Genomic DNA, 22,720 nt, shown 5'->3' on the forward strand with positions numbered 1-22,720 from the left:
CGTCCTGACATACACTCTTCCATTTCACTGTTAACAAATTATAAACATTTTTCATGAATGAAATAGATACCTTTTATCCAGAAGGAAACAAAACTGATAAAGTTTGTAGAAAATGGTGTAACGATGCTGACTTAGCGAGCGTAGGTTGTTTATATTAATTCGTCCGTACAGTAATTCATTCACACATTATTTAATTTACGAAGCTAGAAGTTCATTCATTCATTCATCCATATCGCCTATTTATTCATTTAATAATTTATTCACTCATTTATTTGTTCGTAAAATTATTCGTTCCTTTGTCCTGTGATTCAATCACTTTCATGTGACAATTGTTCTTTCCACTGTAAATTCATTCATTCATTCGTTATTGAAAGAACTCTTTATTCATTCATTCGTTAGTCAAAGAACCCTATATTCATTCATTCGTTATTCAAACAACCCTTTATTCGTTCATTCGTTATTCAAACAACCCTTTTTCATTCATTCGTTATTCAAACAACCCTTTATTCATTTATTCATTATTCAAACAACCCTTTATTCATTCATTCTTTATTCAAACAATCCTGTTTTCATTCATTCGTTATTCAAACAACCCTGTTTTCATTCATTCGTTATTCAAACAACCCTGTTTTCATTCATTTGTTATTCAAACAATCCTTTATTCATTCATTCTTTATTCAAACAACCCTTTATTCATGCATCTAGTCATTATTCATTTACTTTCATATATCAGTATTTCACAGTGTTGTTTCCACATTCTTATGAGCAAACAGTGACAACAGTATTTTCTTTTGTCTCGCTTAGTGGAATAATGGAGAATGTTCAAGTAATTCAAACATTGAAGGAATTAGTTCATCAACAATAAATACTTCAGTATCGGGCCATTTCTAAAATGACATTCAGTCATGCCGATAAAGAAGCAGATGTTTACAGAGCACTAGAGATAACCGTGTAGCTAGCTGTACAGATAACGCGTTAGTGTCATGTAACCTAATAAGCGTTTTATACCATGAAAGCAGGTGAAAAGCATGATCATCAGAGTTTATCATTTATGGCTTCATTCTGAATGACAACGCTTCCTGTTGAGAAAACAGTAATCGATACACTACGTAATTAAGTATCGACAAAAGGTAAATTAACTCTAATAGTTAAGAATTAATCATAAATGCAATTCTTTATTCGTCGAATGTCTGTAAACCTGCGATGAATAATTAAATGGATCGTAGAATGTTTAGTTTTATTTAGAATTGCATTGAAACATTGCCTAGACTATGCATCACTGGCTTGCTAGACTACGTGAGCAAGTGGACAGCGAGAAGAAGAAAAACCGCCGCATTTATTCGTCTTGAGAAAGATTTTCTTATCTGGAGTAACATTTATGACTCGAGATGCTTAGTAAAGGAGGGGCCAGAAGGCATGTTGATACTCATTTGTTGTTAAATATACATTTCGTGATTAGATAGATAATGCGTATCATGACATCCCTATTTGAACTTTTACTCCAGCTTGACTAAATTCTCGGTCAATGTCCTAACTGTACCCATTGTCAGTGCCGTATGTGTACAGTTCTTGGTTGTATTTGTAAGACAATAGCCATTAACAGAGAGAGAGAGAGATTGGCCGGGTACCATTCTCTCACAGTAGTATCCTATCTTAATTATCTTACCATGCCATTGCGACAGAATAATGCATCTTTCCTCAAATTGTTTTTCTTTTTGGTACTAATATATCAATATATCTTCCACTTATGCTACACGTTTCCTAATAACAGACAATAATTAATAATTAAAGCTTCATTCATTTGTCTTTCTTTACCTTTTAGGAAAATTTACAATCGATAAATGCACAGACACGATCATTTAATCCTTATAATTCCAATTTTCTTCCTGTCTGTCATCATATCAGCGGATTTCATGAACAAAACATTCGAATGGAGACAGTAGTTTTATTTCATTCCCTCTTCACGCTGCATCTGAATACGTAGCCCCACCCCAACCCACCGTCACCATTAGTTACGAGTCGTCAGCATTTATATTGTTACGTAGCGCAGAGTGTTAGAACGGATCATGACATTGGTTTAAGGTACTCAGTATGGTCATTATATAAAATTTTATTTTGATCGTTGTTTAAACTAGGCTAATCATTTTGTTCAACATGACACTTGCGTAAGGAAAGCGTTGCTTTAGAATCAGTTGTTCTTCCTTTCTACGCATTTCGATCTTTCAAAAGCGAAGGTTGTGTCCACTTTTAGTGACATCCCGCTTACTCATCACGTGACTCTGACGTTTAATAACAGCTGGTGGAACATATTATCGAGGTAAAATGCAATAATTTCTGCATGCAGATTGGCTCCTAAAGCCTTGTCATATACTTTCTTTGGCAAAGTTGTATAGTAACTTTCTACGATATCGCAGTTTCTTTGGTATCGCGGTATTCGAGGTTTTCGGCAATTTTCTGCATTGCGACACCTATCGCGCGCTTGTCTCGTAAACATTGAATGACCACATGTTACTAGTTCTGCGGCTTTAGTTTTAATTGGGAAAATGTCAGAAATGCTGGCGAGTACACTATTTTAAAAATGCACCCATCAAATCCACTTTTTCAAAATATAGCCGTACCCCCATGTTCTCAAATAAGCTCTATATCTAACTAAATTCGAGATCATTGTAACCAATCGGTTAAACAGGTTGTCGTCATATAATGTCCAATGACTGTATGTTAGAGTCAGATCACATGATTACCATTGTAAAGTGTCGAATTTTGAATAGTATTGAACCTTAAAGTTGAATGCATTGAGCATTATAATTTTATCACATTTAAGCCAGAAATGTCTTTCTGAAGGGTCACTTCGACCTTACTTCTCACCCCCCCCCCCATGTTAGTCTTAAAACTTGAAAGGCTAGCATCTGTGACTCAATGAGATTGGACCAGGGTATTGCAAAGCTGTCCTGATAATGTAAATATTTGAGCTACCAGCCACAACCGCTTAATAGAAACCCATATCAAATTATCATTTTCAAAGGGAAATTGATATGCACCGTAGTTCAGAGACTCTAGGCTATCCAAAATATAGCGATAGGAATGATTATCTTAGGAAAATTTAAGAACCACTGCGTACAATTAGCCAGAGAAAATTAAGACGTACACTTTGTAAGTAACGTGAATTTAAAGTGACGACCTGGGTCGAAATTCTTTAGTCTTTAAAATCCTGAGAGAGGAAACGTTTGGCTCCGAGGAAGCCTAAAAAGCATAGTGCTTTCCTCGTTAAACAAGAAAAGGGGATCAGATGGCTGTCTTGTAAGAAAAGATAGGGTTTAGTGCTAGGACGCACAATTTCTGAAAGAGAACAGCATTAAGGTACGCAATTTTAACTTTTTACGTAATTTTCTATTTTGATTGTTTGTTTTATGCAAATGTGTTGATATGACTAGAATCCATATTATGTATCGTTTATTCAATTTCATGGGAATCTGTTGATGCTAGAGTTGTTATGCAATTTATTTCTTTAATTTTACATTTACAAGTTCATTGATAGTATTGAAGATTGCATGTTATCCATGTTTTCATATGTGCAGGATTTCATAGGGTATATGAAATAATTTCCTTTGTCTGATAGGATGATACTGATTATCGCGAGTTGACCATAATCGCATATTTATGTCTGATGTTTAAATAATATTGCAGGTTAGGGATTGCTGTGAGCTAGGATTTTGTGAAATTTATGCTAGCATTTGGTAGCGTAGATAAAGAGATACGGTAATGTTAGATACACCGTTTACATGTTAATTTATGGTCGATCACTGCGAAGCAGGGTGGTGTACTATAGGATTAAGTCAGACTTTATGCAGTGTGGATCGCTAGTATGCTTCTGAGTAACGTAAGGTGGGGGGGGGGGAATTTATGTACGTATAGAAAGTGGTACATATAGAAATTTAGGGGTAATTTTGTCCTTTAAGGAACAGCTTTTTGGGGAGAGACGGGACAGTCCAAAGACGGAAGTCCAAAAAAAGAAGTGACGAGTTCAGAATAAAGGACTAGGAAGTCCAGGAATGGATGAAGCGTTCAGAATAGGAAGATTCGAGGAATAGGTAGGCGTGGATACATGGTCAAGAGAAGAAGGTGATGCAATCAGTCGTGGGCATTTTGCTCTTTTCACCACTCGGTTTTATGATGAAATAAATCCAAATTAGACACTGGTATTAAATACTGTTGACATAACTTAGTTTGAAGATGAGTTGCCTCTATACATTGTTATTAATTAAATTTGGTTATTTTTCTTGTCTAAGGGAGCTCGTATTGCGTTTTTTCTTCCCCATATTCTTGCTCAGTTCTATGTTGATATTCTATCTTTCCACTCCAACCGGGCTATAAAATCGAGGGAGGTTATTCCCTAGATAACGCCAACCAAATCCAATTAACTACCCCTCTTACTAAGAGGGCGACGTCACACCCATATTTATCAAGAAGCAAGAGATGGGATCTATGGTAGCAAATAAGAGTCAAAATATTACGGATGTGAATGTTGTTGTTTTCGGGGGGCTTTCGCAATTGATAGGTATTAACTTAAAAGCTTTGTTGTGCAAAAATTCTTACGTTTCGTTGTAACTCCTGGTTTTGTTTAAATAGTCTGTGGTCGGAATATACTTTCATGCTCATATTGGTGTGCCCATCCTGACACATTGTTTTAATTCTCGAAGGATATTTGCTGTTGCTGTAGGTTACTTGTTGCAAAATGAGAGGGGTTCAAGTAGCATCCAATTTTCAAGTTCATTTACAACTTGTGCACTTTATACATCAAGACCTTAACGTTAGGACAAGTATATGATATCGGACAAGTACTTTTTTCGATATTACCGCTATATCAGAGTAACGCCCCTTTCATAGACTGGAATCTACATATTGTGTGCTTATCGATCGTTTCCCACAATCATATGATTTAACATGGAAGTTAAATGTATGTTAATATAGAGCAAAGAGCACCAAATGGGCAGTATCTTTATTTACTTATTCACCGATCGGTAACTTTAAAGACGCGCGGTACCATTGCACGTCTGTATAAGTGTTCGGGTGAAGATTGAACGGTGCGATTACATTGTTTTAACATTCAAAAGGAGATTTTTAACAGGTCGTTAAAAATGTTTATTTCGGAAATAACGGGGTTGGTGGGTGGGAGCTTGTTTGATATTATTAAAATGGTGGAATGTGTTGGCATAGATAAAGCGTCACATAAAATGATCTGGAAACTGGGATCCAAAGGTAGTCCGCAGAATTTACCTATGTGTGAAAATGCCAGAACAATATCACGTGAACGTTTATATCCAATCAGATTGCAGAAAACTCGGTCAGTTCATGACGATTGCAAGTGAGTGTGTGTGTGTGTGTGTGTGTGTGCGTGTGTGTTTCAAACTCATAATTAGTTCCGTGGGAAAATGCAGCGTTGTGCTGACACCCACCCTCTTTCTCCTCTCTGAGTCGGTTGTTTAGTATTATAGTAATACATTTTGTATTATATAAACTATACTAAATATACCAGTAATATCAAATGCTTATAATACGTCAATAAATTACATCCATATTGGGTCTCAATACTGACCCTGAGAAATGATGCAAACGGATGAGCAGTACACCTGAGAGATAAGATGGCAATGTGATGTCCTAATGACCGATTAATGCAACATATGCGGCCGAGAGCCAAGAAGATAAGGGCTCGATATACAGGGTGACTAATGTTCTCTTGACTGAACTAGCCTGTGGTAAAATAACGTTTCCGAAAAGTTTAGTTTGGGGATAAGTGATTTGTTGGTGGCCTCGGACTGATATTTAGCTTTTCTTTATTCTTAGATTCATTACACGAAGACCATACACTATTTTCTCCACACTTTCTGCGTCCTAAACACAAAAATCAAGCTCGAAGTCAGCAAATCAGATATGATGCAAATCCACGTCACAGAAATTAAGTAATCTGATGGAAAGTTCAAATAATTTGACTTTGTTCTGATAAAAGTTACAGATTCTTTAACATTTTTTGAGACCTTAAGTTTCGGTCAGAGGTTTGGTACTCAAATGTTTCGCGAAGAAAGGGTCAGTTTATAATCGAAGTTGATGACGGTACCCTCCTTAACGTATTACTGGACTGTATTTTCTCCAAATTTTCCTTTCATTTTCTGGTCATATCACAGAACGATGTGACTTTTAGACATACAAACAGTAGGATAGACATGCACATATGGAGAGATAAAGAAGGAATGTGAAATATGATACAAAAGGAACGGCAGAGTAAATTCCATTGACATTCCAACAATAACTGTTCATATTAAACGTATTATATTTTCATTTAATATTGAATATGCAGTGATCGTATTTCGTCGGAAGAACTGTCTGTGTGTGCTTGCATCAAATATTATATTTGTAAACGATAAAATAAATAAATTCCTTCAACTGCCAAGGCTAATTTGTTTAATTTAGAAAAAGACTATGATTTAAGGCTCATTATGTTTCTTTTCTTAGTAACATTTATACTAAGATCCCAGACAAAGATAAACGAAACAATGATAACGAGTTTTGAAACTACCTCCGTTCAATCTAACTTACGGTAATTACGAAGAGTGCAAGCAGAGATAGAAACTATTATCTTTCAAACATCGATGTTAGAAATATGAAACGAATAGGATCAAAATAATTAAGTTTCAAGTTTGGATGAATAATAAATACTCTAATAATGAGCATTCAGACGCAATGAGCCGTTTATTTAACACATACGTGTTCGCTTCATCAAAAGGACATAATGCATGCATGTTAAACCGCCTCATTTGGATCCGACTAAACAGGCTGTGCCTCCCACAATAGGTCCGATGCCGACATTGCTTTTTTGGGGGTTGAACCCTAGTAGTCCAAGAATTTCGTACCAAAAGTCAGAATGATACCACCGATTTTTGTACATTCGCTAAAGCCCGCCAGGCCTTCAAAAGACCGAACAAAATGGCACTGAGTTATATTTTGAAATTTGGGTTTCCATAGAGTACCAAGTTAAAACTGCTTTGAAGCACTAAGCAACCTGTGGCCACACAGCGCCTTCAAAGGTTTGGTTGCTCGAGGAGCAGGATTGCCTTGGCTGTCATTTAGAGACTGCTCTGTAAAACACGATTTGTTTGTTTCTATAATGGTTTTCATAACGCAGCTGAGCAATAAGACCAGCATTCAGAGAAAGCAAACATATGTACTTAAACAGAAACGGAAAAATCTCATTGATTAGTATACGGAATAATGCCTGTACAGACAGTGTTAACTCAGCTAGATAAACCTCTTTTGCATGCTACCATAAAGCAACTATATGATGTGCCTTGCGAAACGAAGTGTCTCGTCACAGTTAATGAATACAGTGATTTTGGTCAAGCCTTTTAATTGACAATGTTAACATAAGATGGCATGTCTTTTAGAAATGTTTTACAACAAATCCATTCAATACCATCTTGCTTTATGACAAAGGAAAGCCCTAGATTTCTATATTCCTATTTCGCAACATTAAAGAGGTGATGAATATGGGCGTAGCGAGTGTTACTTACCAGAACAGACGAAACAGCACCCGGCATGTAACAATAAACTTGCAAAAGGAAAGTTGAAACATGCAGCGACTGGGAAATAACTGGAATGATGCCACATAAATGTCAAAGCAGAAAGAAAAGTACAAGCCAAGATCCGAAAGAAATATCCGAACCTGAATAATTGATAGCAGCATGTCGCCAACAAATAGCTGTCTTGAAAAAACAAAGCCTACAAAGGAAAACTGAATATTTTGGTAGCAAGCATGTTCGTCCGCGGTAAGTGTTGGCGGGGGGAGGCGTGGGAGGGTAGAGTCTTACTGCACAACGAATTTTTTAAAACTGGGTTGGTGGAAGATACCCGCTTTGTACGCCCATGGTAGTAAAACGTTTTGAAGGTAGTCTCGAGCTGCAACAGGAACGAAACAAGTACAAGCAGAGACAGGACGAGTTGTAATCGATGATGAGACGTAACCTTTTAGCGCAAAAACGGGATGATGGCATGAAGAGCTTTAAATGCATACGCAAGCACAACAAGGAAAGGAAATATGCTGAAAAGAGCGAGCACACTGCAAAGAACACACATCGAAAAATTCCACTATAGTCAGCTTTGCAAGCACACCAAAAGATGTCAGAATCATTAACATGTTTTTCCTTCTTTTAAAATGTTATTAGACAAATATAATATACATCATAAAGAAGTAAAACCATGCGGCATTTAAGACCAACACATTGAAAACAAGGAGTATATCATAATAATAACTTTAAAAAATTGCCAACGTCAATGACATTTGAAAAAGCATTCCTGTAAATAGTTCGCGAACAAGCAATAAAGCCACAAGCTGGCTTGCACAGCAAGAACAAATGCTGGGAAGCCACATCTACACAATGCTTTTGTGTCCATGATGTCCAGCGGTGGATTGTGGGGGTGTCGGTAGACGGCTACGACCCAAAACAAAAACCTTCATCCAGTTTGACGGCTGTCACTTTTACGTCTTCTGTGTTTATTACACTACATCGGAATAGCGCACAAATAAAGTTCGCACCAATGTAATCACCGAGACCCCTGCGCCAAACTTTACGAGAATACCTTTGTCCACGAAGCCATCATTCTAGCCGGCAGCAATTGGCATACATTCCAAGTATGATGCTTTTGGCGAATAAGGAGGGGGTTAAGCAAACTTTCTGCTTCCTGTAATTATTGATCAGTTAATTACGATTATTTTAATATTAACAAAATGGCGTTTACATTACAGCATATCTGCAGCAGGTCTTATTTCATGAATTAACATATTTATTTGGTTGAAATAGTATTCGTTGTCATGTTAAAATTGTAAATTCTTGGATCTTTTTTTTTCGCTCGACGTTTCCATGTCAAATATGTCTTCATCAGTGATATAGATTTTCATCATACGTGAGAAAGCAGCTTTATTCGAAAGGGGAAATGGATTTTTGAGTATCAAAGCGCAATCTGTCCACGTGCATCATAAATTTTATTTAATTCAGTAAGTACTACAGAATATATTTATCAAACAATACTGTAAGCTGCAATTTAATTGCAAATTAGAATAAACGTGTGTTCCACAGTGTTTATATCAATGTATAAAAGGCATTCCAACTCGCCTAGTCACCCATAGTTGATGATGGATTTGACAACTGTACCGTTTTTAACTGTTTGGAAATCTATAAACAAAATCCTGTCTTGATACTTTCACTCTCTTGTTTAATACTCAAATGAGTCTATTTTAATAACAGAGGGACAGATATAAAGTCAAAACGATTGCCTTGAAGTAAACCATTTTATCATCGGTGACTTTTAGGTCTGCAAGGCTGTTATCGGTATTTTGTTTACACAAAAAAATAGATAAAGTCTGGGTAATTATCTTGAAATATTTAAAGAGAATACGGGAGGAAACGCAGCAGATGTAAAAAAAAAAAAAAAAAAGAAAGGCTTACATATCGCCTTGACCAAAGTGCACGATATTGGTTTCACTATGTTTCTAATGAAAATTATTCAAGCAGACCACAGTTGTGTATTTTTCCTGCAGTTGTCTTTTTCTCTCTTTCAGTCCGTCTCTACATTGGTGTAGCCACTGAGGCTACATTTGTTAATAAGCAATGTTAGATGTATCCTTTTGCTTCTTATATGAACTGGTAGCAGGAAAACACAAGGTAATCTGTTTGGAGATGTATGTTGCAATCAACATTAAGCTAGTTAGCGTTGCTTTCTTCTCATCACATTAATTCACATAATTTCGTTGCTGCAGATTATCTAATAGGTTCTTTATCAGTAAATTAACGTAGAAAAATTAGAAATGTTCGATATAACAAAAAGATATGTCGAAGAGAACTGTTTTTAGAATAACTTTAATAATCTTCTTTAGTAATCGAGTGGTTGTGACTGACATTTCGATTTTACTGATTTTTTCTTGAAAACAATGGCGGATCACCTATTGAATAGTGGAAGCGAATAGATTATAACATTTAATTTTCGCGATTTATACTATTATCATGTGCAGTGCGTGCTCAGCCATTTCACTGCATCATCATCAGCAATGTGCAGAGCCTGCAGTTCTACCGTGGAACTTCATCAACTTTAGGTAGCATGGATCCGCGTTCACGTCGCGCTCCCAGTCAGTACTCAGCCAAAGCTCTGCCCGATCCTGGGAAGCAAAGAATCCAACTTGCAAACCGACGTCAGCAACAAATCCCAGTTTCGTGCCACTTCTAAGAGCAGCCCCCGGCGTGGCAATGTCCAATGACTTTCAAGCCATTGGACAGGCCTTACGAGTTTTACAGCTTAACGTTGAGGGTCTATCAGCAGCTGCGGCCCAGAGTATCCGAGTGGTCTAAAGCGCTAACCGTTACGGATGACTGCCATCTAACCTCTGTCTGCGTGGGTTCGTGTCTCGGATTATGCCAATGTGGGTATGGGAGAAAGCTTGCCAGTAGCTTCTCGTGGGTCGGTGGTTCTTTCCAGAGGTTTTCCGGGTTCTTCCTCCACCATTAATACTGACCGCCATGAAATAACGTATCGTGTGCTGCCAAATGGCGTTAACTCATTCAGCCCCAATCCCGCCTGTTAGTGTGATGAGGCTTTACCCTACTTCCGAGCTCTGCAGCGTCAAGGTCATTTAAGATACACCAAAGTGGGTAGTATTACAAAAAATCAGACGGATATAGCTCTACGATGATACCAAATAATCTGAACGTTCTATTTGCACTACAAAATACAGAGGGAAAAACCTAATTTTTTGGAACCCCTTTTTTTTCCACCCAAAATTCTCTCGTGGTCGGAATCCGATTTTGTGTCCGCATTTTAGACTTTTGGCCTCAGATCTAAGGCAGACTGGTCTGAACTGCAAACAGACAGGTAAACCTTTGCAAAAACTAGGATAAGGTGGGCATTTGGAATAAAGAGTGGTCTCCATACGAAAATGATGGGTCCAGTAAGGAAAAAAAGAAAGAAAAAAATCCAACTTTTACCCTTTTGCTCATGCGCAAGCATAATAACCAGTGAAAAAAATATGTTTCTAATATAACTAGGCATTAGTATAATGGAAAATCTGTTGAAAGTCGATGTATTAGGACAGGTGTGGGCAAACTACGGCCTGCGGGCCGCATGCGGCCCGCCAAGGGTTTTCATGCGGCCTAGGAACAAGTCATCATTTGCACTGACTCTGTTTATGTTACTCTGTTTATCAAATAAATGTGCTTCTTTTGAAGTTTAAGTTTTCAAATATTAACAACATATTAACAAATGAAAATTAATTATGATGTTATTTAGATAAACCTTTTGTTTTTGCTATTTCAAATATTAATTATTTTACTTAATGAACTATGCGGCCCGCGACAAGGTGCAAATTTGTGTATGCGGCACTTGCACTGGAAAGTTTGCCCACCTCTGCTAATTATTAGGATGTATTCAGGAATAGCCCCCAAAATCTCTTTCCTACTCGCATTTCAGACGAAAACGATAAAAACCTCCAGGGCCGAATGAGTTAAGTCCGACAACAACAACTCTAAGCAGTCAAACGAAATATTTTCGCGTTAAATGTAAGCTTTGATGCATGACGCAAGGCGGAAAACGATCGAGGTTTAGACATTTCAAGCGAATAATTCAGTACACGAGATTGTGCTAAGCTGAACGCTTGTTTATCGCCTCTCTGTCCAATTTTGCGTATTTTGCCTACACGCCTTTTTGCCCGACTGTGTGCTGGGCGTATTTTTAATTATGGAATAAGAAAGAAAGCAAGTAATCTTTTGAAGAGACGTACATACATATGAATTGACACTTCTGTACATTTTATGTTGCAAATAATCGAAAACAGAAAAATTGCTCTCATTTGAATGTCACCACCATTAATTAAAATTGCAATGAGAGATATTTAAAGTTATTGTTAAACACTGCCATTTTAAAATAACTAATAACGCGGTAGAAAGGCGTTTTGAATCAAATCCAGCGAAAATTTGTTTATTACTAAAGATGAAAGCTTACGATACAGTTACTGAAGTAAAGACGCAATTTGTATCAATGTCCACGTGATATACGTATGACAGTATGTCAGACAAATAGGTATGATAAAATCATAAAACGGAAATTGATACTAGGACACCGGATAGCATATGGAGAAACGCCTAGAACTTCTGAAGCAAAAGGTCCTCGATATTTTTGGAGGCTGTTGTGTGTTATGCATGAGTGTCAGATATATAGATAACCTGTATGGATAATGAAATGAAAGTAGACACTGACTGCTTCCATACAGCCATTGTAATCGTGTAGCATAGGCTACCTATTATTTTGTGAACATGTACGGAGATGTATAAAGTAATAGTGCAGTTTCTCATGTTGACACCCTTCGACGCAGACTTTTACAAATTTCAGCTAGGTTGAACCTGAAAAGATATAGATATTTGAGATTATTTCTCATGTTGCAAAACAAACGTAAAATAAAAGACATCTCACAGTCCTGCTGCATTTTAAAGCAAATTGACTATGACAATAATAATACATACATACATACATACATACATACATACATACATACATACAGACAGACAGACAGACATAAGATTTAATTAAAAATTGGGTACCGATCGATTGCACCATTTACATTTTTTTCTTACCCTTCTAACATAAAGCAGTCAGTGCATCTTTCACTCTGTAATACTTTTATTATAATAGCCGTAGTGGCAAAGTGGTTGGCGTGCATAACTCGCAATTAGAGAGGTGCGTGTTCGAATCCTTTTCAAACCGGTCCTGGTCACCTACCTAGTTTGTCTCTGGGCAAGACTCTAATTGCCTCAGCGCGATATAACTATTTATTTATAGGTTGTGCGGAAAACATGAAACAGCGAATCAATCTCTTGGGAGAAAGCAGATTATAGATTGTCTTATTGTATGATTTTAATAGGTCATCGTTTACAATGGAAATTATCTTGGAATTGGAACGCCCTTGGGCAACCTCAAAGCACGCGATTATTGACTAGTGTGTAATATTCTTTATAAAACAGAATAGATTTGCCCGAGTTGTTACTTTTAATAAAACCTTTACAGTCGGGTGAATGTTCTCTTTGTCACTCTTTTTCGTACTGTTTCAACTCTATGTCGAATACTTTAGCACTAATTTAAATGAACCTTTATTGTAAAGGCTTCATATCGACTACGTTTACGTCACTATGTGATGTGAATTATGCATGCCATAGCACCGTATTAAACATCCAATTGTTATATTTTGATGGTCCGACTTCAGTGGCAATTCTTGTTAATTTTATTGCTGTGCATCAGAGACATACAACAATATTTTTGCATGTTTGGGCTAAGCTCACTTAAAGTTGTTTTGACTAAAATAAAAGCATTTTGAGATCTAACATCAGCCCAACATTCACTGTCTAGACAACACTTCAGTTAGTCATAAAGTGATTATTTCCTCATCTGCATTTACCTGAATACATCGGTTTATATTAAGTGATCCTAAAATTTATTTATTTATTTATTTATTTATTTATTTGTTTATTTATTTATTTATTTATTTATTTATTTATTTGTTTATTTATTTATTTATTTACAGCGAAACCCGTCTTAACCTACATATCAATAATAAAGAAATCCTGTTCGCTTAAGGGTTTCATCCAGGAGACTCGTTTAATAAAAAAACTATAAAAAAAACAACAAAAAAAAACAACTTTCATATGCAGATATCTTAGAGATGGAACATATGTCCACAACATCAATGAAATGAAGGACCACAGAGTCTCAGGCACACGTTATAAACACGCAAAGATGGTAAATCAAGAATCTCAAGTACTGAAGCTCTTCAGCTGAGAGGCTTAAAGTGCTTACCTTGAACTGTTTATAGCAGTATCTCAAGATTGCTCTAATTGACAATCTTACAGCGTTCCATAATCATCACATATCTTATTTCTAATCCTAGACACCTCTGCTTGAAATCTGCGAGTGTTATCCTCCACATGAACAACTTGCATGTATTGTGCACTATCTTTAACTGGACTTTCGTTTTCTGTTGAATACAAGCTATATCCCTTTAAACCCAACGCTACCTATGCTTTTCATATTTTCATGGAACTAGGGATAACTTTACTCTCTCTCTCTCTCTCTCTCTCTCTCTCTCTCTCTGCATGTTTTATCTGCATTATCTGCAGTATGTGGAAAATGACAACTTCCTTTTATAGTTTATTATTAAGAATTAAGTGGAAACTCTCTATTGTACCTAGCACTAATATTAGTAACCCTACTTTGTGGACCGGGTACTATGTATCAAGGTAGCAGCCGTGTGTGATTCACACACGTCGCAATTTCTGCCAACCATATAAAAAAAAAAAATTGAACGTGTTCTTTCCATATACTGAAAGAAATTAAATATTCCTCTTATTTAATACCGGAATCGCTACATAACGACATCGTAGCTATAAAGCACCATGCTGGAAAATGACTTCTTGAATCACATCAGCCTTTCTCCGCTTACATTTTGTTTTCTTTAATATTTTTTGGTCGAAATTTTACAGAATGATATCGTCAATCACTCAGTCATTTGGACCATACGTTAAATGAACTCTTCACTTCACCGCTTATTGCGTAATCATAAACTGCGTCTCGATCATTGTCCTCCATAATATTTATTATGTAATAATATTACGGCTCCATTCATAGGACAATATAGTTAATACCCCGACTTTCAATTAATGACAAGCCGTCATCTGCTCAGTTATAAATCTTTTGTGACGATATTTGCTTAATATGTGCGACAGATAGGAACAGACGGTATTTGAGTTGTATGATCTCGCTAACGCACTTGTACGTATGGTGGTGGTGGTAAGACACCACAATACAAAAAAGAATATAAGGCCTACTAGCATAACACACATAGAGACAATACTAAATTCAAAGTCGATATTTACTATAACAACCAAAATAAATTGCGATCATAAAGTACGTATCCTGAATAAAAGAAATGATTACTATAGTAACAATACAATAACGCTATTTGAAATCTGAATGGTAAGGTATTAAAGTGTTGTCTAATAGTATTTTACAGGTAATCAAAGTCGTCTATTAGCATACAGGTAAAACTTCAAAATTTACTTTTGTACAACGTTAGTATTTGAGGTCGCTTGTACCGGGGCCAGACGCAATGCATGTTATTAGAGAGAGAAAAGTTTGTGATTCGATTCTCGGTAGAAGTAAACACTATTTAATGTGTAGACTATATCACATCTTAAAATTGTGATGTAATACACATAATTGCGACTTGCGTACTCGTCACAGCACAAAGCACAACAGTTATAAACTTCTACAAGTTACGATCTTAAGAAAAATTCGATTCGAGTGCTATGTCATGGTAAGCAGGAATAAAATTTTGATGTATTACACATAATTGCGACTTGCGTAATCGTCACAGCATAAAGCACAACATAGCATGTACAAGTTACGATCTTACGAAAATTTTGATTTGAGTGCAATATCAGGGTAAGCAGCATAAAATTGCGATGTAATACAGAAGTTAGAATATTATGAATTCGACTTGCGTGCTACATTATAGTACAACGAATAAATATTAATGTAATTCACACTGATCTAAAAAAAAAAAAAGAATAGTGGGTCACATTACGGGTGTTAATTTGGTCGTACGTTCACATTTGTACGTGCCGTCAAATCAAAGCTATTTGTTACAACAGTGGGAATGGCACGTGTGAGACTTTTCATTGTGTTTAGTCTTTGTATGATGGAGGAGTCTGGGATACCACTTGATATCTCAGTTTGAATCTGTAGCTGCCAACACTTAACAAGTTTAATGTCTAACATGAGAACAGATTTGGAATAAGACGAAGTTTTATAATGCGCACGGAGTATCGGAACTGTTAGCTGTTGAAATATATAGTAATACATGTCCTTTCCACTCAGCATGATAAAATCAAGATTCCTCTTTTAATTAATAAAAAGTATGAGCACCAGAATATATTTTATGAAGGATTTAGGAAAAGAGTCTGGGTGGAAAGTACAAGGCATAATTACAACAGAATGTTCGAACTAAAGTGTTCCGAATTTAGTATCCGTTTGGAATCTCTAAGGATGAATTTCCTTACACGATTAAAACGTTTGGTCAATAAAAATGACGAAATTATAAATACCAATCTATTTTAGTGAAGAAATATCACGGAATACGCATTCCCTGTCACCCCTTCCCATTGTAATTGGATCTATCTGCCTATAGCCAGGATTCTGCGGATGCACCGTTAAACCCCACAGTCATACGAGCATATGTACAGACAGACAAAATGCTAGGCTGAAATGTGTGGTGTGGAGGTACCTTTTTATATTTCAAGCTTTGAAGAACATAAACACTTTATGTTGGGCAAATTCGGGCTATCTTGAGGCACAACACTGATCTAACATATGCATTTTAGGGAAAAGAAAAGATCATTAATAATCAAACAAAATAATTTTTAGCTGCCTGGGTATGAGGAATTTCAATGGAAAACAAGTCATGTTTAGTTGATTGGGTATGAGGAATTTCAATGGAAAACAAGTCATGTTTAGTTGATTGGGTATGAGGAATTTCAATGGAAAACAAGTCATGATTAGTAGCTTGGATATGAGGAATTTCAACGGAAAACAAGCCATATTTAGTTGCTTGGGTATGAGGAATTTCAATGGAAAACAAATAATTTTTGGTTGCTTGGGTCTGAGGAATTTCCATGGAAAACAAGTCATGTTTAGTTGCTTGGGTATGAGGAATTTCAATGGAAAACAAGTCATGTTTAGTTGCTTGGGTATGAGGAATTTCAGTGGAAAACAAGTAATTTTTGATTGTTTGGGTATGAGGAATTTCAATGGAAAACAAGTCATGTTTAGTTGTTTTGGATATGAGGAATTTCAATGGAAAACAAGTCATGTTTAGTTGCTTTGGATATGAGGAATTTCAATGGAAAACAAGTCATGTTTAGTTGCTTGGGTATAAGGAATTTCAGTGGAAAACAAGATAGGTATTGGAAAGACAGATACATCATATCGTCAGATTCAATCCAAAGGAGGCGACTATAGTGGGAATTACATGTAATGGCATTAAAAAATAGAAATTCGAAATATGTAAGTCAATCATTTATATTATCCGAAAGAAATACATGACAAGTTTCGAATGCCTACTTAACAAAAATTGTCTAGAAAATTCATAAATAGAATTTGATAACATAGTCGAAAGAGCTATCATCTAACTGAGGAGTTTTAGTCGTAAGGTATCGGCAGGCGATCTCATATATCTTCCAAACAAAAATGTTAATTTTGACTCCAGAATAATGGCACATCTTTGAAAACGTACATTTCTGTCACTTGAACTTTAACTTGTTTGCATGAAAACATTTTAGGTAGATGTATACATGATGATAGGTTACTATCATATAAGCTCCAAATCTTGTCCTGTAACTAAAATTAAAACAATAAAAGCTAGCTTTTCCTGGTCTGTTCTTATCTAGGTTTGAATGAAAGTTATAATGCATCACAATTTATCCTTAATTCATTGTGAACAACCTCAAAGGAAATGATCTGGAAGTGTCTCTTGCAGAGTTTTGTGGCAGTATATTGGCCTTTGAATGGCATGCCCCGATATACGAGTAAATATTATTTGGCATACAAAAGTTGGAACGACTACTTCAGTAACTACATCATATATATATATATATATATATATATATATATATATATATATATATATATATATATATATATATATATATATATATATATATATATATATATATATATATATGTATATATGTATGTATATATGTATGTATATATGTGTATATATATGTGTATATATATGTATATATATATATGTATATATATATATATATATATATATATATATATATATATATATATATATATATATATATATATATATATATATATATATATACCGAAAGTGTGTTTAAACAAAGCACCAGAGATTAAATATAAAAGTACGTGTTATTTGCAAGATACAATTATTTTTAATGTCTCATAATAAAATTCAGACACGTTGGAAATGGTATGATCTAATCAGATTTTAGTGTTCCTCCTTGTCTAAAAAGGTACATAGCATTTAACACTACCACAGAAAATGAGTTCTGTCTAACTATATAATCTGCTCTAAAAACATGCCATAGATTAATCAAGTTACGGTTAATATATACATATCCGAAAAATACAAGAACGTGTCAAACAGTAACGACTGCACGTAGTATATTGAGATGATAAATGGGACTCATTTGAAGATTGTTGAGCAAAAGAAATATTTCTTTTATTGAAAGACCGCGTTGTAAAGAGTCAGACATACGTGTCATTAAAATCCTCCATTATTTCTTGTGATGGTGCTCCCTGACCAATCAGCCTATTACGTGGATAATTACAAAATTCTTTATTATCTACATGTCCAGGATCTATCAATATCTAATATATGACCGCTCTGTTTGCTGGACATGGAGACGAGGTGGCGAACATGGAACTAAAGTCCAGACTTTATGTGCGACTTGAGAGAGTAGTATACAGGACCTTATTACTAGTGACCAAAACTCGATACATTATACTAACGGATTTAATTCCTCTTTATTGAATTCCTTATAATTTCTTGCTATGGGAGAAGGATTGTCCGGAAACATTTCGCCTGTCATGATCTACTTCAGTCGTTAGCTTGTGTATTCTTACCTCTTTTTTTTTTTTTTTAAAGAAATGGCTTTCCAGAGAACATTGGCTGACCCTAAATAAAATGAAAAAAAAAAATTTTTTTAGTACAAAATTAAAATAAATCTTATTCGGGCCTTGTTGTTTGTTAATGTTTTCTTTACTTTTCATAAACATCTGGTAGAACAATTTACATATGTACCTTAGTGTAATTAAAAGCAGCAACGACAGAAAACAAGTACTTCAATAACAAAATGCATCAAAAGAGAAAACGATGCACATTATACCATTGACAAAGTTGCGTTTACAATTCTAATAATACATCAATGTGTAAAAAGCATAATCACCTACTAATTAATATTTTTGGAATCAAAGCAAGTATATTAAATTGCGTGATCACAACATTATATTTTTTTACAGAACACGTGAAATCAAGGCAGGTTACACTCTTTTCCTCTCCATGTCGTCGAAACAGTAACAGTATAATTTTTTTTATGGCATTCACTTCCTTCCGCGACACCAAAAGTCTTTGGCAGGTGTACATGTCATTATCCCCATCGTTCCATGATCCTGGACAATCCAAAGTGTATGTAGAGGTCAATATTGTACGTGCGTTGTTTATTCTAAGCATTATGCATCCTCTGTTTTCCCTAGGGCTATTTACGGTTGTGCTTCCGTTACGCTATAATTTCAAATTACACGGCTTTTGAACCCCCCGTTATGTATTTCTGTACCAGCGCCAATGTGCTTTAATGTTTGCCGCTAACCTTTAAAAACTACTCTATTAAGCAAACATTACATCATCTAATTACAAGCTCGATCACTCCTTTTACACCTTTTATTGTCCTTTTTATGGTATGTGATTAAGACGACCTAGGGGGATTACCCACTCGGCTGATATCTTTTGTAGCTGGATTTACTGGAATAACAGGTTTATTTACCTTATGTTGCTTTCTGTCGATATAGTAGAAGAAAAAAGTGGTTACATAACCACATGTGTGTGATTATGCAAAAATTAAAGGATAAAACAAATGGGATTAACAAGGATTAAAACGCGTTTAGTACAATATTCACAAACCAACAAACACTTTCCGGTTAATCAATTTGTCATGCTTTTAATTTATATTATTTTGGTCTAGTGCACAGGTATTTTTTCTTTCTTTTATTGACACTTGCGTAGTTGATTCCTAAAATTTATATTCGAGCAAATAATGGAATTCATCACCGATTAATCGACGAAAACATATTACGCTTTTCATTTTTATCTAGATTTTTCCTTTCCAATATATATTTTCTTCTGAAAAACTTCTATCCTTCTGTTCAAGTTTACTAGATTAGTTTCGAATGAAAAACTTCTATCTTTCTGTTCAAGCTTACTGGATTAGTTTCTAAATCATATTCAATTTTAAACAAAGCGTAAGTTGTCAATTTTGCAGAGTCATTCTTTCAAGATTTGTATTTATTGGTCAGTGAGTATTTCGTGTATTGTGTTACCAAAAAATAAGTTATCAGAACAAGAATAACCAAAGATAATTAGGTTCCAAGATTTCCATGGTATTTATTACACTGCAACTCAGTTTGTTTTCAAATGCACCAGGTAGAAAATTACTCAAACCGATAATCTCCGATTTAATGGAGCTAGGAAAGAAAGTCACAATAAAGAATTTAACGGAAAGTCTTACTTATTAAGGTTACAATTATACTTGATTTTTAAAAATACAAAATATAAGTCAAAATAACTTTGTTCTTACAATTTAGTAGATTAATAAGAAAATATTACTTTGTAAACCATAAAAAGTTGACAAACGTGCCGTGTCATCAGTCATCATGCCTAATTTTATATACTAATGTAAAATAAAAAGAAACAAAACAAAATGTTTTAGGACTGGTCAATTCCACTTGCCCGACGCCCGGGACATTTTTCCTCTAACTTTCTTTTGTTACATTTTCTAGTGACGATTTTTCCCATATGAAAATGTAACCTTTTATCTGTGACTTTTTCTTGTGAGTATCTTTCCGTTTTAATACATGTAGACAAAGGTTATCGATTTATCCCTCCACGTATTATACATAGACAAGGAATATTGATCTAATTCTGCATAGATCATTCATTTTGCAGCTTAACACACAGAACAGATTTGTAAACATAAATATGTACTTTTTCAATGATGTGTGCATTTTCATATTTTCGAATTTCTCAGCCGAAAGTAAGAATAGACAGTAAACTCGGATAAAAAGATTAAACTGACATCCAACCGGCAAATTCAAGTTATAAAGGTATTTACATAACAAAACAATACTTTGATGGTGCAGTGAATTTTTTACAAGAGTTAACGCAAAAATGTGTACGTCTACGTTATTGTTATCAAATATGAATTTGTGTCTTTTTCTGCCTTTACCAAACACTAAACTGTTTGTATTTTCAACTTTGCGAGATTTTATAGCACTTAGGAACGCAATTAATCATCTAATGCACGTCTGTCTCATTGGTATAAATTACTGCAGTGTCATCCATATAAAGAAGAAGCAATTACTGTAGTGTCATCCACATAAAGAAGAAAGCAATTAAAGAAAGCAATTACTGCAGTATCTACCACATAAAGAAGATTTAATTACTGCAGTGTCATTCACATAAAGCAGAAGCAATCACTGCAGTGTCACCAATAATAAAGAATAGGCAATTACTGCGGTATCTTCCACATAACGAAGACACAATTTATGCTGTATCATCCACATAAAGAAGCAAGTACTGCACTGTCATCCACATACAGAAGAAACAATTACTGCAGTGTCATCCACATAAAGAAGCAAGTACTGCACTGTCATCCACATACAGAAGAAGCAAAAACTGCAGTGTCATCCACATAAAGAATTAGCAAGTTCATGTTAAATATGTGAGTACGTGTGCGAGCACACCTGTATATGTGACTTTTTTATTATTATCACATAACCTGTTATCAAAAATAATGACCACATGGCAGATGTCAAACATTAAAATATGTATAAATCATATCATCCTGATATAATTGGACTCATTTACAATTGTTACTTTTCAAAAAGACCCTTAAATCTTTCTAACAAAAATTATAACGATAATGATGATAATTTTTCTCCTTGCCGAACATAAAAAAAAAAAATCCCCAATAGTTAACATTAACGCATAATTGAGAACAAACTCTTAGATTCACAGTGATTTAATGTTTTTTTTTTTATAAAAACTATATTAAAACATTTCTTTGTGAGAGACTTTGGTCGTAGACGTTTACAGATTTTATGATAGCCATACAACTTTCAATGACAGATGTTACCCCACAGTAATCAATGATAAATCCCCATGGCTAAATTACAACGATGTAGGTGGCTTTTATTATTGGCCAGAGTCTGGATTTCATTGTGGTGACCAGTTCTTAATTACTAACTCCGATATTGACCCTGAATGCAACAACGTAAAATGTACCAGATCTCAGAGACGTTTATTTGTCATCTCTAAAACGATTTTCTACATTTAGCCTTCATAATAATCATTCCAGTGTAAAACGTTTAAATTTTGTTTCTGCCAAAGTTATTTCCAATGATTCTTTGGTTGGCTTTAAGGTTCAAGCTAGGGGCTTTCATAAAGTTAATGAACGTAAATCAACAAATGCTACTTGGAGCGTTGACAACTTGGATTGACATTTTCGACACTGAAATTGAACCAAAACAAAGACTGGAAGAATTATTATATTTGGCCAAAAAAGTACATCCCTTATCAAGGAATAGAAGAGAAAACATTATTCTACTCCCAAATGAAACTGAAATAATGAATACGAAACTGCAAATAGTACGAACGAATAGTTTGTATTAATTGCGTGAATGAAAAAGTTATAATGAAAATGTTATTTCAACCCAACATGACTTTGTTTCTTGTCTGATGTATTGTCTCTTTAATACGACTGAACAATTTTCCAAAGGAAATTAATAATGCTATAGGTCGATAGTTATCGAGGAAAAATTTACAACAATT

Source organism: Sinohyriopsis cumingii, chromosome 1, assembly GCF_028554795.1.
Source record: "Sinohyriopsis cumingii isolate HCF-2022 chromosome 1, ASM2855479v2, whole genome shotgun sequence".
NCBI lineage: Eukaryota > Metazoa > Mollusca > Bivalvia > Unionida > Unionidae > Sinohyriopsis > Sinohyriopsis cumingii.